Source organism: Sciurus vulgaris, assembly GCF_902686455.1.
Source record: "Sciurus vulgaris genome assembly, chromosome: 3".
Classification (NCBI taxonomy): Eukaryota; Metazoa; Chordata; class Mammalia; order Rodentia; family Sciuridae; genus Sciurus; species Sciurus vulgaris.
The window spans coordinates 49,546,619-49,565,322 of record NC_136463.1 but is presented as its reverse complement, the minus strand read 5'-3'; the positions used below and the strand labels follow the sequence as shown (position 1 = coordinate 49,565,322).

General features: G+C 38.3%; 1 long non-coding RNA gene across 1 annotated transcript in view; it reads left to right on the top strand.

Annotated features, from left to right (window-relative positions):
* Positions 1–541: 541 nt before the first annotated feature.
* Positions 542–18,704, top strand: part of LOC306658398 — a 32,066-nt gene continuing 13,903 nt past the window's right edge. Inside the window, exons 1-2 of the long non-coding RNA XR_013763041.1 lie at positions 542–628; positions 774–890. This is a non-coding gene — a long non-coding RNA (uncharacterized lncRNA). The remainder of the gene's footprint in view (positions 629–773; positions 891–18,704) is intronic.

Here is an 18,704-nt window from a genome sequence, read left to right as displayed (position 1 = left end):
CTCAAGAGTTCCCAAAATATGGAGATTGTCCGGTCCAGCAGGTAAAGGACCCACTTCTTCCTCTAGGTGGTTCATGGAAAAGGGTGTCAGGAAATGGCATCAGGAGATTCAGCCTCATTCTCCATTATTACTGCATGATTAGAATCCTTCTGTTTAAACAAAACAGTCTTCGTATATGCCTGACTTTTGGCACACTTATTAAGGGTTCCCCCATCACTTCCGAAAATGTTCTGAATTAAACCATATGACTATTCCACTCTAGATTAGTCCCACCAAAAGTGTCCTATGCACTGTTATTGAAAGATTCTTTTTCAGGCCCCAAGCCTTTTCCCAGCTCATCAGCCACTTGCTAATTGCACTGGTGTGAGCCTGATAAACAACATACTCAATCTGATAGACAGCTAATACCCAGGGGGACATTGGTCAGTAGCCTTGGACTTCTCAGCTTAATCACCCTAGCTTTAATGCCACTTAAATCAGAATGTAAGCACTGAAAGAATTTCAGGAATCTGATGATATAAATTGTATTTTTAGAGCCGTGAATGACTCGAGCCAGTGAAACGGTGCAGTGACTAAAGATAGTTCTCTTTGGTTTTCCCATGATTTATCACAAGCAAGTTCACAGCAGGTTAAAATAATTGAATGCTGTGATAGCATACATACTGGCGTGGTTTTATAAGCAGTCATTCATAACATATTTGTCACAAAGCATAATTTCCATGATAGAACTCTGATTCACATGCAATTTTTTTTTTTTTTTTTTTAATCCCCAGCAACAACACAGTCGAATAACTCCTTCAGGGAGTCTGACTACATTTCCACAATGCCCAGTCTCAAGCAAGAGCTTTGGAAAAAGAAGTCAAGAAAATGACTATTCCACAAAATAAAATGTAAGTATATACTGACTAAATGTTCGTTTTTACTGGAGGATGAAGAACAATGTTCCTAATGGGTATTTTTGTGACTTGGGGCCTGTGCCTTATAGACTTTATCTTTTCCGACTCCTTTTTTTCTTCTTTGTTTATTTTCCACTTGTCTCCAGAGGCACTTTTTATTCTCCTTACTAGCTGTATCCCCTGGGCAAAGAAGTTTTCCACTCTGTAATCAAACACTATGACATGGGGATAATAAAAAATGATTCTCCAGTGTCATTGTACAGACTACAGAGAGTGGATGTGTGAGCACACATGGACCCCAAATTCAACTGTGTAAGAAATGCAACTCTCCTTATTTTTCTATAACTTTACTTAATTTCTATGTTGAGTTCCAATTTGGCTTAGTCATGGAGATATAATCTTTGTCCAGTCAGGGTGTCCTCATCTAAACCCAGCGGGACACAGGACCCATCTGATTTCCCACCTTCCGGGCTGTTCTATGTTCCATGTGGCCCCACCTGGGGTAGCTGAGCTTCAGGACAGGTGCTAAGAGCTCCGAACTCCTTTCAGGGAACTCCACCGTCATGTCGGGTTTCTTGGCTTCTTTGACTCTTCTCTTTCTCAAACTGAAGAGTCTTGTCTGATCTGGAAAAAAGTTTCTAGCTTTTCATCTAATCTTTCAAATCTTTGGTTTATGACCAGAACCTGGGATTTAGAACTCAGAAGCCAAAAATATGACTCCTCTGTTATCTTTGTCTTGCTGGTTTTCCCTTCTCTGAAGCTTTACAGAAGGTCTGGCTGCCTAATGGGGTAAGACACATGAATAATTGAGAAAACATATGGGTATATAGCTCATGAGAATTTCTTACCACACACATAAAGCACCAAGAAGATGTCCGGGCATACAGAGGTGACTGCTTTCTTGATACAAAAATTTAAGGTCAGGTCCTTGTTTCCAAGCTCAGTGTCCTTTAACATCTTGCTTAACCTTTTGTCCCTCCATTTTCCTATCTATAAAATGGGGATTATAATAGCATGTGTATCATAATGTCACATGCTAGAAGAATGAATTCTATGATTATCACCACTACTCTAAACTTACAATTCTTAAATCCATTTGCATAAAGCTACTGGTGGCCATGAGTGTGTTGATGTGGATGATACATGCAGTGTATCACAGGCTAAGAAGAAGGTGAGCATATCACAAGTAGCCTTTCATAGGTAAGGAAGGAGCTACTGATCCCAGAAATGAGGCTGGGCTGAATTTCCTAGAAATGCAAACCTCTGATAACTTCTGGATAGGATAATCCTAAGGAGTAGATTAAGAAGGAATTGGCCAGTGGGCTGGGGTTGTGGCTCAGTGGTAGAGTGCTAGCTTAGCATGCGTGAGGCACTGGGTTCAATTCTCAGCACCACATATAAATAAGTAAAATAAAGGCCCATTGACAACTAAAAAATATTAAAAAAAAAAAAAAAGAAAAGAAAAAGAAAAAGAAGAAGAAGAAGGAATTGGCCAGCTCAGCCAAGTCAGGTCTGAGGTGCCAGTACAGAGAGGCAGACTTTTGAGGAGGTACGAGGAGGACGACAGATCCACACTTCCAATCTAGGGTCTAAGGAGAAGACAGAAGGGAAGGAGGAGAAGCAAAGTTAAGAAAGGCTGGTCAGGCCAGTGAGGAACATGCCTGGCTGACCAAGAGAAACTGCTGGAGAAGAGAAAGAACATGCACAACTTGGATGAGGCCACCTTGGAACAGTAAGGGGACACTGACAGAAAGACAATGGTCCACCAAACTCCATGCTACACAAATCTCATTCTCTAACCTATCAAATTGATCAACATGAGAATGTGAACCTGGGGACCTCAACCTCATCCCTTTGACCCCAGAGCCAGTCTGGTCATTATGCCTCTCAATCCACAGTCAGCAAGGAAGAATGTGCACAAATGGGCCTGGGGAAAGAGCATCACATCAGAAGTTGGAAGACCAGGATTCCAGATCCAGTCAATGACCAACAAGTCTGTAGCACTAAATACGTTCGTCACTTCTTTGGACCTTAGGACCTTCAATGAGGAGGTAGAACAGATAAGAACAGTTTCATCCTGGTAGAACCACAGGACACAGTAGGGATGCAGAAGTCAGAAGGACATCACTATGAACTCTGTATTTGCTATTATCCATATGTAGACCAGTTTATTTAATCTCTCTTAGCTCTAGTTCCCTTGTATATAAAGATGGAGATAATAATAGTACATCTCTCATATGATTGTATTGAAAATTAAATTCAAGAGTGTATGGGACATGCTTAGCACTGTTGTGAAACACTGTAAGTACTCAATTGCTTATTACCAAGATCACTGTAATAATTATTCAGTGGAACCCTTCTGCCAGGTTAGGGGCTACTATGTTGGTCAAGTGGGGAAATTTAAAAATATAGTTTCTTCTTCCTCAGAAGAACAGCTTCATTTTTCTATCTGATTTTATGGGGTTTTTTTGTATGAAATTAAATATTCCACACTAAATGAAAATGATGATGATTGTGTTGATGATGATGTTATATTGGATGCAGCTCAGTGTGTGCTTAGTGTGCACAAGGCCCTGGGCTCTGTGGGTCTAGCACCACAAATTCAATCATGCAAGGAGCTGCTCAGTCAATCTCTGGCCTGGGCCAAGAGTTGGCAGACATTTTCATAAAGGGCCATATAGTGAATATTTTGAGTTTTGTAGGCTACATGTGGTCTCCATTGCATATTCGTCTGGTTTAGTTCAAGTCAGGATTAGGAGTAAGATGAAGCTTTAGAGAATTAGTATTTATTAGGACAGGGTAATAATAATAGAAGGGTAAATATTGTAACCCAGTACTCTCATCTGTATATATTGACCATCTCAATGACTGAATGAAATTAAAACTGATTTCTCATGTAACAACAAAATACGAGTCAAGAGTTGAGGGGTCTGCTCCAGTCTTTTAAAAACCCAGAATCCTTTCAGTAAGTGGCACCTTTATCTTCTAATACTCTGGAGATGACCTCTAGATGGAAGGGAAAGAGAGATGGGCCCACATTAAAGAACCCTTTAAAAATAAAAAATAAATAAATAAAAAGTTTGCCCACCATGGATAAGACCATCCCTTGAGCTCTTTCTGAAGACAACCAAACTACTCCATGATAAATCTTTTTCTGTCCCCATCAAAGAAGCTTAGCTCTCTCTGCCCCATAATATCTACTATCTTTCATGTGGCAATATTTTTCATATTTATAGAAGCTGTCAGATTAAATGGTTTTGTTTGATTTTATACGTGATATCACACAGAATTCATTGGGAGACAGTTTTCATAAAGGTGGTGTATTGGCTTCCTCGGGATCTTATAAAGTAGTACCACAAACTAGAAGGCTTGGACAAGCGATGCTTATTCTCTCACAGTCTGGAGGCCAGAAGTCTGAAATCAGAGAGTCAGCAGCATTGGTTCTTGGTGAGGGAGAACCTGATCCAGGCCTTTCTCTGGCTTCTGGTGATGGCCAGCTATCTTTGGTGATTCTTGGCTTGTGGACACATCAGTCCAAACTCTGAGTTCATCTTCATACTGCCTTCCTGCTGTGCTTGTGTCTTCTCATGGGACAAAAGCCTGTTTTAAAACCTCCTCTTTACTTGATTAAATCTCCAAAGAAGCCTATCTCCATTTAAGTCACTTTCAAACCCTAGGACTTTTGCGGGGACACAATTCACCCTGTAATAGGTGGTAAACAGCACAGGGTTGCCTGTTCACATCTTCATTAACAGTGCTGAGAAGTCAGGGGCCACCCCATGTCGAATCAGAGATGGACAAGACCGAAGAGGTGCCCGAGAGCTTGATTTTCCCCCTTCACTGTAAATTGCAGAGAGAAGACTATTATGGCCGCAACCTAGAAGAATGTACCATTTTCCTTTCTAAACTCTTTTTTTAAGGACATGGAACAATGAACTAGAAAATGTTGCACATTCTGTACCCTTCTTCTATTTTCAATTTATAAATGCCGTATTCAAAATACCGGAACAGTGTGGCTTGTGGTTACTAACAAAATTAAAAATAAAAGCAAAAAGCTCCATAGCATCCATATCACCCTGTGAGGGAAACACAGCCTGGTGCCCTGGATGAGAGATGGACTATCTGGTGAGTTCACACCCCTTTCTGCGGGGGTCTGGATTTGAAAATCACTACCAGCTGGCTGTAATTCTGTCCTATTTTGAAACAGATGACTTAGACTGCTAAGCCATCGTGGGGCTAAGATTTATTTTCCCCTACTTGGTCTAACTTACAGAGACCCAATTTGCAAAGTAGAGAAAGGGAGCAGTTGGGTTTTTTGTTTTGTTTTGTTTTGTTTTTTTGTTTATTTTTGGTGACCTCACCCCCACCTCTGCCAGTAGAAAACCTACCAGCATCCCTGAATTTGTGCACATGAATTGGCCCCATGCCATATCACCTCCAATATCTAATATTCCTTTCTGGTATTTCTCAGCACGTTTTGTCTTTGAAACTCTTCAGCGGCACTTATTTATAATCTGCCATATTTATGAGTCTCTTCTCAGTTCCTAAAGTGCAGACTCTGAAATCAAGGTAGAGAAGAAGCAGCAAATGGAGAGACAACCAGTGGAGAGAGTGAAACTTGAGATGCTAGAAAAGAGAAGCACAGGTGTGAATCCTTTAGGAACCAGGAAGGATGGGAAAGTGGGGGCAAATTGGAATGTTCTCTGCTTTACATAGAAACACCAAGCAATCTGAGGATTTTGTTTCAGCCTTCCTGAAGTTCCTTAAGCCTGTTAGGGCATCTTTCAGAATTACAACATCAGATTTTTTTAAATGTAGATACAGGGCCTCACTATGTTACTAAGACTGGCTTTGAATTCACCATCCTCCTGCCTCAGCCTCCCGAGCTGCTGGGATTACAGGTGTGTACCATTGCACCTAGCCCCATCAGATCTCTATGAATGCACCTAAGGATAACACTGTCCAAAGTTATTGGCATAAGCAAATCACTTAATCCTTAGACTTCCAATCTATATAAAGCATTAATAATAGCATTCAGTTCACATGACTGTTGTGGAACTCAAATTATGGTAATGGAGGTGAAGCACTTAGCACATAGCCAGCCTGGCAGAGTGCTCCCCAAACTTCCCAACTCTATCTGCTGGGAATTGTGATAGAGTAGATTTGGGTTCCATTCCAGGAATCTGTGTATTTATGAAGCACAGCTAAGAAATTCTCATTTTGAGGGAAATTTGGGAAATAATTCTCTGGTAAGAATAATAGCTCAATAAAGAGTAGCTATTTTTAGTCTACTTTTATCATCAAACTTATCATCACTAAAAACTGCTTAGAGATAATGTTACAGGAAGAATTCCGAAGTATTGGCAGATTCCCATCCTATAATTGAATCTGGTTAATTTGACTATGGTCAGATGTGAAGTCAGTTCTACTCTGCAGAATCACAGACTGCTAACTAACTCAAATGTACTTCTAGCTTGAAGCTTGGGGAAATTATTTCAATTTAAGTCTTAAGTGAGGAGGAATCTCAATTTAGAACAAGAACTGGGGTCTTAATAAATTTGGTGACTATAAATCTAATCCATAATTCATTTCTGTTTTAACCCTTGTGATGAACAACTATGTGACATGTTAATCACTATATTTTTAACTGATGGACTCCTAAGAAGTAAAGAACCATAGTGCTATCGTATTAAAGGGGTAATAAAATATCTCATTGCTTTCACATAGGGGTTTGTACCCCTTTTAACTACTCAGACTATTTATCCATTCTTCTTAGATATCCGGGGACAACACTTCTTATCAACGCCTCTTTGTATTTGCTTATTTTAATGGTTCTCAAAACTCCTAATGATCAAACTGTCATTTCCAGTAAAGTTGTCCCATCAGTGCCCTGGGACCTGAACTCCCAGATCATAGAAAAGTAACAGAATCAGTTAGAGTTAGGGTAAAGTTCTCTCTTCAGTCTGCAGAAAACACTTGGTTTCCCTTGAAATCTGTATTCACACACTAATTTCTCTGCATTTTTAATCCTGTCTTCCATTGAGTACTCGGGTTTCCCACAAGCAAGAAATATCATCCATGGCTCACATACCTCCCTGACTTTCAAGATGCTATGTCTCCAACTCCACTAAGGTGTCACCAGGTGGAAGATCATGGTGAGCGCTAACAGTGGCCAACCTCCCCCTCATGTCAGGCCTGGCCCTCTTCCAGAGTCCTTATAACTGTTGGCTCTTCAGTTCTTCTAACAACCTGCAAAGTAGGCCTTAGTAGTATTTTCTGCATGTTATGGCTTTGGAAACGGAAACACAAAGAGGTTAGGTAACTTATCCAAGGTCACACAATCATCACTGGGACAAGAATTCCATCCGAAAAAAGCACAGGATCTGAACCGCCACATTCAACAGCTTTGGTGCCAAGTGCTGCTGAGCATCCTCTAAGCACATTTAAAGGGGAAACATAGATAAGCATGATTTCACTCCGTTATTATTTTTTCTATCAAAAATAGAACTTTCAAGTTTATTTAAGCAGCAAGGCATAACACTACTGTTACCATGGCTTTCCATTTTAAAAGATTTAGAGCAAAATACAAAAATCTAAGCTCCAAGATACATGTAAGCATCTTTTCCCTTGATTCCAATGCTAAGAAATCTGAACCCTTTCCTTTGGTTCTTTAGCCTGGTTGAAAACAAGAGCATTTTGTCTGCTTTCTCATTTATGGAACTTTTTAAATGCTTTTGTTCTTTAGATTTCTTTTACTGAAGAGAAATTTATTATATTATCTTTCTTAAAAATATCAGAAAAGGACTTACTGACACTTTCTATTACTTTCTATTAATATCCTCTTACATATGGAGTACCCTGTAAATTTTCCTTCCACAAGAAAAAAGTAATTGGAGCACACTCATACACCTAATTATTTTCATATGCCTCATTATTTTCCTTTCATTCAGAATGGTGTCCTGCACGGGTAGTCAGGTTAGCCTTCATTAGGTCTCTGCCATCTGAGCTGTAAAGCATGCACATTTCTTGTTTCTCATTTCCTATGCACTGACCAGGGTGCACAGGGTGATGTTGAATAACACTGGTGAGGCCAGTGCTTGCCCTGCTCCCAATCTTCTGGGGAAAGCCCTAAGTATTTCACCATTTATGATGACGTCAGTTACAGGGGTATTTTTAGATGCTGTTTATTAGATTGAGGAAGTTTTCTTCTATTCGTAGTTTCTGAGTTTATGTCATGGAGTGGATGTTGAATTTTGTCAAATGATACTTCTGCGTCAATTGATACCATCATGTGGTTTTCCTTCTGGAGTCTACTATTTGGGTGGATGACATTTGTTGACTCTGGAATATTGAAGCATACTTACGTACTCAAGATAGATTCTACATAGTTGTGCATTTTTTTTACACATTGTTGGATACAGTTTTTTTTATTGTAAACAAATGGGATACATGTTATTTCTCTGTACATGGACTCAAGGCATATCATTTGTGTAATCATAAATTTACATAGGGTAATGTTGCTTGATTCATTCTGTTATTTTTTCCCTTCCCCCACCCCTCCCACCCCTCTTTTCCCTCTGTACAGTCCTTCCTTCCTCCATTCTTGCCACCCTCTCTAACCCTTACCCTAAACATAACCCTAACCCTAACACTAACCCCTCCCACCCCTCATTATGTGTCATCATCCACTTATCAGCGAACTCATTCATCCTTTGGTTTTTTGAGATTGGTTTATCTCACATAGCATGATATTCTCCAATTTCATCCATTTGCCTGCAAATGCCATAATTTTATCATTCTTTATGGCTGAGTAATATTCCATTGTTTATATATGCCACAGTTTCTTTATCCATTCATCAATTGAAGGACATCTAGGTTGGTTCCACAATCTGGCTATGGTGAATTGAGCAGCAATGAACATTGATGTGGCTGTATCTCTGTAGTATGCTGATTTTAAGTCCTTTGGGTATAGGCCAAGGAGTAGTATAGCTGGGTCAAATGTTGGATCCATTCCAAGCTGTCTGAGGAATCTCCAAACTGCTTTCCAGAGTGGCTACACTAATTTGCAGCCCCACCAGCAATGTATGAGTGTACCTTTTTTTCCCACATCCTCACCAACACCTATTGTTGCTTGTGTTCTTTATAATCGCCATTCTAATTAAGGTGAGATAGAATCTTAGGGTAGTTTTGATTTGCATTTCTCTTATTACTAGAGATGTTGAACATTTTTTCATATATCTGTTGATTGCTTGTACATCTTCTTCTGTGAAGTGTCTGTTCATTTCCTTAGCCCATTTGTTGATTGGATTATTTGTATTCTTGGTGTAGAGTTTTTTGAGTTCTTTATAGATTCTGGAAATTAGCTCTCTATCTGAAGTATGAGTGGCAAAGATTTTCTCCCACTCTGTAGGCTCTCTCTTCCTATTACTGATAGTTTCCTTTGCTGAGAGAAAGCTTTTTAGTTTGAATCTATTCCAGCTATTAATTCTTGCTTTTATTTCTTGTGCTATGGGAGTCCTGTTGAGGAAGTCTGATCCTAAGCTGACATGTTGAAGATTTGGACCTACTTTTTCTTCTACAAGATGCAGGGTCTCTGGTCTGATTCCAAGGTCCTTGATCCATTTTGAGTTCAGTTTTGTGCAGGTTGAGAGATAGGGGTTTAGTTTCATTCCGTTGCATATGGATTTCCAGTTTTCCCAGCACCATTTGTTGAAGAGGCTACCTTTTCTCCATTGCATATTTTTGGCACCTTTTTCTAATGAGAAAATTGTATTTATTTGGGTTTGTGTCCATGTCCTCTATTCTGTGCCATTGATCTACCTGTCTATTTTGGTACCAATACCATGCCGTTTTTGTTACTATTGCTTTGTAGTAGAGTTGAAGATCTGGTATTGCGATACCCCCTGCTTCGCTCTTTCTGCTAAGGATTGTTTTAGCTATTCTGGGTTTCTTGTTCTTCCAGATGAATTTCATAATTGCTTGCTCTATTTCTGTAAGGTACGTCATTGGGATTTTAATTGGAATTGCAATGAATCTGTATAGCACTTTTGGGAGTATGGCCATTTTGACAATATTAATTCTGCCTATCCAAGAACATGGGAGATCTTTCCATCTTCTAAGGTTTTCTTTAATTTCTTTCTTTAGTGTTGTATAGTTCTCATTGTAGAGGTCTTTCACTTCTTTTGTGAGATTGATTCCCAAGTATTTTATTTTTTTCGAGGCTATTGTGAATGGGGTAGTTTTCCTAACTTCTCTTTCTGAAGATTCATCACTTATGTATAAAAATGCATTGGATTTATGGGCATTGATCTTGTAACCTGCTACCTTACTGAATTCACTTATGAGTTCTAAGAGTTTTCTGGTGGAATTTCCAGGTTCCTCTAAATATATAATCATGTCATCAGCGAACAGGGATAGTTTGAGTTCTTCTTTTCCCATTGGTATCCCTTTAATTTCTTTGGTTTGTCTAATTGCTCTGGCTAGAGTTTCAAGGACGGTGTTGAATAGAAGTGATGAAAGAGGGCATCCCTGCCTTGTTCCAGTTTTTAGGGGGAATGCTTTCAGTTTTTCACCACTTAGAATGATATTGGCCATGGGTTTAGTGTAGATGGCCTTTATTTACAATGTTAAGGAATGTTCCCACTATTCCTATTTTTTCTAGTGTTTTGAGCATGAAGGGATACTGTATTTTATCGAATGCTTTTTCTGCATCTATCAGAATAATCATGTGATTCTTAACTTTAAGTCTGTTGATATGGTGAATGACATTTATTGATTTCTGGATGTTGAACCATCTTTGCATCCCTGGGATAAAACCCACTTGATCGTGGTGCACTATCTTTTCAATATGTTTTTGTATGCAATTTGCTAAAATTTTGTTGAGAATTTTTGCATCATTGTTCATTAAGGATATTGGTCTGAAATTTTCTTTCCTTGATGAGTCTCTGTCTGGTTTAGGTATCAGGGTGATATTGGCTTCATAGAATGAGTTTTGGAGGGTTTCCTCCTCTTCTATTTCATGGAGTACTTGGAGAAGTATTGGAATGAGCTCTTCTTTAAAGGTTTTGTAGAACTCGGCTGAGAACCCATCTGGTCCCCGACTTTTCTTTGTTGGTAGGCTTTTGATGACCCCTTCTATTTCATTGCTTGAAATTGATTTATTTAAGTTGTGTATGTCCTCCTCGTTCAGTTTAGGTAATTCATATGTCTCTAGAAACTTGTTGATGTCTTCGAGGTTTTCTATTTTGTTGGAATATAGATTTTCAAAATAGCTTCTAATTATGTTTTGTATTTCACTCGTGTCTGTTGTGATATTTCCATGTTCATTCCAAATTTTAGTAATTTGAGTTTTCTCCCTCTTTCTCTTTGTTCGTGTGGCTAAGGGTTTATCAATTTTGTTTATTTTTTCAAAGAACCAACTCTTTATTTTGTTAATTTTTTCAATTATTTCTTTTGTTTCAATTTCATTGATTTCGGCTCTGATTTTAACTATTTCCTGTCTTCTACTACTTTTGGTGTTGGTCTGCTCTTCTTTTTCTAGGGCTTTGAGCTATAGTGTTAAGTCGTTTATTTGTTGATTTTTACTTCTTTTGTTGAATGGGCCCCATGAAATAAATCTTCCTCTAAGTACTGCTTTCATAGTGTCCCGGAGATTTTGATATGATGCGTCTTTGTTCTCATTTACCTCTAAGAATTTTTTTATTTCCCTCCTATAATGTCTTCTGTTATCCATTCATCATATAATAGTGTATTATTTAATCTCCAGGTATTGGAGTAGTTTCTGTTTTTTATTCTGTCATTTATTTCTAATTTCAATCCATTATGATCTGATAGAATACAAGGTAGTATCTCTACCTTTTTGTATTTGCTAACAGTCGCTTTGTAGCATAAAATATGGTCTATTTTAGAGAAGGATCCTTGTGCTGCTGAGAAGAAAGTGTATTTGTTCTTTGTTGGATGGTATATTCTATATAAGTCGGTTAAGTCTAAATTGTTGATTGTGTTATTGACATCTATGGTCTCTTTATTCAATTTTTGTTTGGAAGATCTATCCAGTGGTGAGAGAGGTGTGTTAAAATCCCCTAGTATTATTGTATTGTGGTCTATTTGGTTTCTGGAATTGAGAAGGATTTGTTTGACATTCATCGATGAGCCAATGTTCGGGGCATAGATATTTATGATTGTTATGTCTTGCTCATTTATGCTTCCCTTCAGCAGTATGTAATGTCCTTCTTTATCTCTTCTGACTAGTTTTGGCTTGAAGTCCACATTATCTGAAATGAGGATGGATACTCTAGCTTTTTTGCTGTGTCCGTGTGCATGGTATGTTTTTCCCCATCCTTTCACCTTTAGTCAGTGGGTATCTCTTTCTATGAGATGAGTCTCTTGCAGGCAGCATATTGTTGGATTTTTCTTTTTAATCCAATCTGCCAGTCTATGTCCTTTGATTGATGAGTTCAGGCCATTAACATTCAGGCTTATTATTGTGATATGATTTGTATTCCTAGTCATTTGACTCATTTTTGTTTTTTGACATGGTTTGGTTTCTCCTTTATTTGGCTATTCCTTTAGGCTAGTTCCTCCCGTTGCTGATTTGCATCGTTGTTTTTCATCTTTTCCTCATGGAATATTTTGCTGAGAATGTTCTGTAATGCCGGCTTTCTTTTCTTAAATTCTTTTAGCTTTTGTTTATCATGGAAGGATTTTATTTCGTTATCAAATCTGAAAGTAAGTTTTGCTGGGTATAAGATTCTTGGATGGCATCCGTTTTCTTTTTGGGCTTGGTAAATGTTGTTCCAGGCCCTTCTAGCTTTTAAAGTCTGGATTCAAAAATCTGCTGGTATTCTTATTGGTTTCCCCCTGAATGTAATTTGATTCTTTTCTCTTGCAGCCTTTAGAAATCTGTCTTTATTTTGTATGTTAGGTATTTTCATAATAATGTGCCTTGGTGTGGATCTGTTGTAGTTTTGTATATTTGGAGTTCTGTAAGCCTCTTGTACCTGGTTTTCCATTTCATTCTTCAGATTTGGGAAATTTTCTGATATTATTTCATTGAATAGATTGTTCATTCCTTTGGTTTGTTTCTCTAAGCCTTCCTTAATCCCAATAATTCTTAAATTTGGCCTTTTCATGATATCCCATAATTCTTGTAGATTCTGTTCATGATTTCTTATCATCTTCTCTGTTTGGTCAACTTTGTTTTCAAGATTAAATATTTTCCCTTCAGTGTCTGAGGTTCTGTCTTCCAGGTGTTCTACCCTATTGGTTATGCTTTCTATGGAGTTTTTAACTTGGTTTATTGTTTCCTTCATTTCAAGGATTTCTGGGTTTTTTGTTTGTTTGTTTGTTTGTTTGTTTGTTTGTTTTAGTATCTCTAACTCTTTATTGAAATGATCTTTTGCTTCCCATATTTGCTCTTTTAACTGTTGATTGGTGAGATCATTTAATGCCTGCATTTGCTCTTTCATCTCTTCCTTCAATGCCTGCATTTTTTCTTTCATCTCCTCGTTTGCTTCCCCGATTGTTTTAATTATGTACATTCTGAACTCCCTTTCTGACATTTCTTCTGCCATGCTGTCATTGGGTTTTATTGATATAGTATCTAGGTTTGTTTGGGACATTTTCTTCCCTTGTTTTCTCATATTGGTCAGATATCAGTGGGACTCTGAGATATTGCAGATTTCCTCTGTGGCTTATAGTGTCCCTGTAGATTTCTGTATATCACCTCCCAGCCTTCAGTAGCCTGAAGTCTTGGAGGAACTTGATAATGCAGTGCTTCCGAAGAAAGCTGCCCCAGCCTGCTATTGTGTCCAGGGCTGGGGGCTGGTTCTGCGTGGAAATCCTCTCACTTGGCGGTCCTGCTCCTAGAAGTTGGCTATAGACAGGGCCTGTCCCCACCTGAGGGAGCCAGGCTGCTAGGGGAAAGCCTCTCCCTGTCCTGCCTTGGTCCCAGAAGCCACCTGCAGGCCGGGGCCACTGCTGGGTTCAGAGCTTGGGGTTGGCTCTGTGTGGTAAAGCTCTCACTGGGTGGGCCTGCTCCAAGAAGCTGGCTGTGGACTCCACCTGCTGCCGAAGCGAGCAGGGCTGCTTGGGGAAGACTCTGGCTGCCCTGCTCTGCTCCGAGAACCTGCCCCTGTCCAGGACTGCCACCCGGGCTGAGCTTCACCTTGTGGAAGAGACTCACCCCGCGGCTCTATGTTGGTCTGAGTCTCTCAATATCTCCCCTTCTTGAATCCTGGGTTCTGGAGCAACAGGAGATGCAGTCACCCTCTAGTCCGCCATCTTGGATCTCTCCCAGTTGTTTTTTTAATTTGTGCTTTTGTATCTAGGCTTATGAGGGAAATTAGACTACAGTTTTTCTTCCTTCTTTCTCTCCTTCCCTTCCTCCTTCCTCCTTCCTTCTTTTGCTCCTTCCTTTCTCACCTCTTTCTTGCCCTCCCTCCCCCTCCCTTCCTTGCCTGCTTTCTTCCTTTCCTCCCTTCTTCCTTCCTCCTTTTCTCCCTCCCCCTCCTCCTCCCTTCTTTCCTTCCCTTCTCTCCTTCCTTCCTTCCTCCTTCCCACCCTCCATCTCCCTTTCTCCCTTCTTTCCTTCCTACCACTCATCCCTGTGTCTATATCCTGTAATGATGACCTCCTATTTGATTTAAGGAGTGTTTCTCCTTCTTTCAATTTTTGGGAGAGATATTATAGAATAGATTTTATTACTTTTAAAAATGAGTGCTAGACTTTTCCAATGAAATCATCTGAGTCTGGAGAACTTTTTCAGCAGGATTTTTAAAATTGGTTCTTTTTAGTTATGCATGACAGTAGAGTCTATTTTGATATCTTTATACAAACGTTGAATATATGTTATACTAATTGGATCCTAGTCTTGTGGATGTACATGATACTGAGATTCTCTGTGGTATATTCATATATGTAGATGAAAGGAAAATTATGTCCCATGCATTCCACTGTCTTTCCTATTCCTATGCCCCCTCCCTTCTCTTCATTCCCCTTTGTTGAATTCACTGAATTTCTATTTTCCCCTCCGCCCCCTGTTGTGTGTTAGCATCCACATATCAAGAGACCATTTGATCTTTGTTTTTGGGAGATTGGCTTATTCCAGTTAGCATGATTCTCTACAGATTCTTCCGTTTACTGGCAAATGTCATACATATGGCTGTGTAATATTCCATTGTGTATGTATACCACATGTTCAGCAAGTTTTTAACCACAGGTTTAATTTTCTTAAAAGTTACAGGGGTGTTCCTAGATTGGGAATGTAGTTCAGTGGTAAAGAGCTTGACTAACATGCTTGACCAGGACTGAAAAAAAGTTATGGGGTATTCTAGTTGTCACATTTTGAGTGAGTTTAGGTAAGGTGTGGTTTTCAAGGAATTTGTGCATTTACCTAACTTGTCAAAAATTATATATATATATATATATATATATATATAAAATACATATTCATATATAATTGTTCATGGTGTTCCCTTATCATTTATTAATGTCAGTAGGGCCAGTAGTGGTGCCCTCTATTTCATTCCTGATATTGGCAATTATTTTCCCTCCTATTTTCTGTCGATCTTGCTGAAAACTTATTGAAATCATTGGCCTTTTTAAAGAGCCAGCTTTCAGTTTCTTTGATTATTTTTTCTATTGTTTCTCTGTTGTTGTTTTATTCACTTTTTTGCTTTGAGGTTATTCTTCTTAAGGTATAAGTTTACATAATGTATGTGAGGCATCTCTTTTCTAGTATATACATGTCCCTCTAAACACAACTTGAACTACTTCTCAAAATTTGATTTGTTTCATGTTCATTTTTTTTTAGTTGAAACTGTTCTCTAATTTACCCTAGGACTTCTTCTTTGATTAATAAAATACTTAGAAGGACGTGTTCAGAGATCTTCTTTTATCTTGAAGTTATCCAGTTATCAATTTTTAACTTATTACATTATGGATCTGATTTTTTGCATAATTTAAATTCTCTGTAAATGTTTGTTTTGTGACCCAAGGGATTATCTGTCTTTTTGACTTTCCCATCTACCTCAAAAGGAATGCTTATTGTACTGCTGTGGGTAGAATATTTGTTTAGATCCAGTTGTTTAGACGCCAGTTGATGGCGTTCAATCCTATATCATTGCTGATTTTTTTTTTTTTAATCACTTCTGTGTATTACTGAGAGCGGAGCCCTGGAATAGCCACATATAACTGTAGAGTTATAAAAATTTCTCCATTCACATCTATCAGTTTTTGCATCACGTCTTTTAAAGCTCTGTCATTAGGTACAGCCACATTAAAGATGATTATGTCCATAGTGGCGCACGCCTGCAATCACAGCGACTCAGGAGGAAGAAGCCGGAAGATGGTGAGTTCAAAGTCAGACTCAGCAACTTATCGAGGCTAAGCAACTCAGTGAGACCCTGTCTCTAAATAAAATACAAAAAAGGACTGGGGATGTGGCTCAGTGGTTGAGTGCCCCTGAGTTCAATCCCTGGTACCAAAAAAAAAAAAAAAAGTAATGTCTTCATGGTGAATTGACTCTTTTTATCATCATGTAATGTCTCTATATATCCCTGATAATTTGTTCACTCTTAGATCTGCTTTGTCTATCTGGGTGTGGTGTTGCACACCTGGAATCTCAGACACAGGAGGCTGAGGCAGAAGAATTACAAGTTCAAGGCTTAGTCTGGGCAATTTAGTAAAACCCTGTCTCAAAATGAAAAATAAAAGGAGCTGGGAATGGAGCGCAATGATAAAGAACTTCGGTTCAATTCCAGTACTGAAAAAAATAAATAAATAAATAATAAAACCCACTTTGCTCACACAGTCACTCTCGATTTTTTTTTTTTTTTTTTGACCAATGTTTCCATGGCATATCTTTTCTATTCATTTAGGCTTAGTTTACTTACATAATTACATTGATAAGAAGTTTCTTACAGATCGCATATCATAGAGTCATTTAAAATATGCACTCTGACAATTTCTATCTTTAGTTGATGTGTTTAGATAATTAACATTTAATATGATTCTTTATATGTTTAGATTTAGGTCTGCTATTTTATTTGTTTTCTGTTTTGTCCCTATATTTTATTTCTCAGTTTCTCATTTCTGTATTCTTTTTTATGAAGTAAAGCTTAGCATTTTTATTTATTTAGCATGTTTTTTCACTCTTACTGCCCTCTTTTAAATGTGTCCCTTTTTCTATATATATATAATATATGTATATATATGTATGTACACGTATACATACATACATACATATATACATATGGGTGTGATTGTAATATACCTAACTTTTTTCTCTGTCTAGTTTTATGGTGGAATGCCAAAACTTCAGTACCTTTACATTGTAATTATCTTGTATATTGCATCTATGTGCCTTGAATATCCCATCAGACAGTATAACATTTTTGTTTTAGCCATCAAATATATTTCAACAACTCAAGAGTAGAATAATCTATTATATTAATCATTTTCATTGCTCTTTCTTTAATCCTGATATTCTATAATTTCTTTGTAATATTCCTTTTCTTCAGTTGAAATGGCTTCATTAAATGATTCATTTAGAGCAAATCTCCAGTCTTCTTGTTTTCTACACATGAGAATCCTTTGTTTCACCTTCATTCTTAGAAGAAATATTTTTTTTCTGGATCTAGACATCTCAGATGATAGTTCTTTTCTCTCAGGACTTTCAAAATGCCCACTGCCTCCTGGGCTTCATGATTTCTGAAGATAAATCTACCCCCATTTCAATCATGGTACCACTGGAAGGTACATGTCCTTCTCCTCTGCCTGCTTTCAAGAGTTTTTCCTTGTTTCCAATTTTTAGAAAATTTGATTGTGATTCTCCTGGGTGTGCATTTCTTTAATTAATCCTCTTTTGGAGTTTGAACTTCTTAAATTTCCAGGTTTACATCTTTCTCAAAATTCTGGATGTTTTCAATCATTGATTCTTCACATTTTTTACTGCATCATACCATTTTTCCTTTCCCTGTAGGACTCCAATGGTATGAAGGACCTTTTGTGATTGTCCCACAGGTCTGAGAGGCTGCTCTACCTTCTCAATCTTTTTTTCTCTCTTTTGCTCTAATTGAATAATCAATCTCTCTCTCTCTTTCTCTCTCTCTCTCTGCCTCTTTCGACATTGTATTAGTCAACTTTTCATCACTGTGACTAAAATATGTGACAAGAACAACTTGGATGAAGAAAAGGTTTTTTGGGCTCATGGTCTCAGAGCTGCAGTCCATGGCTGACTGCATCTGTTGCTTTGGGCCCAAGGTAAGGCAAAACATCATGGTGGAAAGGAGAGGCACAGGAGCGCTACTCCACTCATGGGAAGAAGAACGGGGTAAAGGACTGCAGAGAGGATGCACCCTTCCAGGGTACTCCCCAGGGACCCCTCCTCTAGCCATGCCCCCCTACCTGCTATTACCACCTGGTTAGTCCATTCAAAGGAGAATAGACCCATCAGATCACAACCCTCATAATCTAAGCATTTCACCTGCCCCATGTTACTGAATTAAGACAGGAGCTTTGGGGGGACGCCCCATATTCAAACCATTACAGATACCTATATAGTTAATGAAATTCTGGTAAGAATCTTAACTGCTAGACACACTGATTTTAAAGTTTGGATAAAAAGATAAAGACAAATGAATTAGAATCACCAAACAATATTGAAAAAAAGTGAAGTTGGAGGAATCACATCTAATCTCAAAGTTTAATTTTATTTTTATTTTTTATTTGTTTTAATTAGTTATACACAATAGTAGAAGCATTTTGACTCATTGTACACAAACAGAGCACAACTTTTCATTTCTCTGG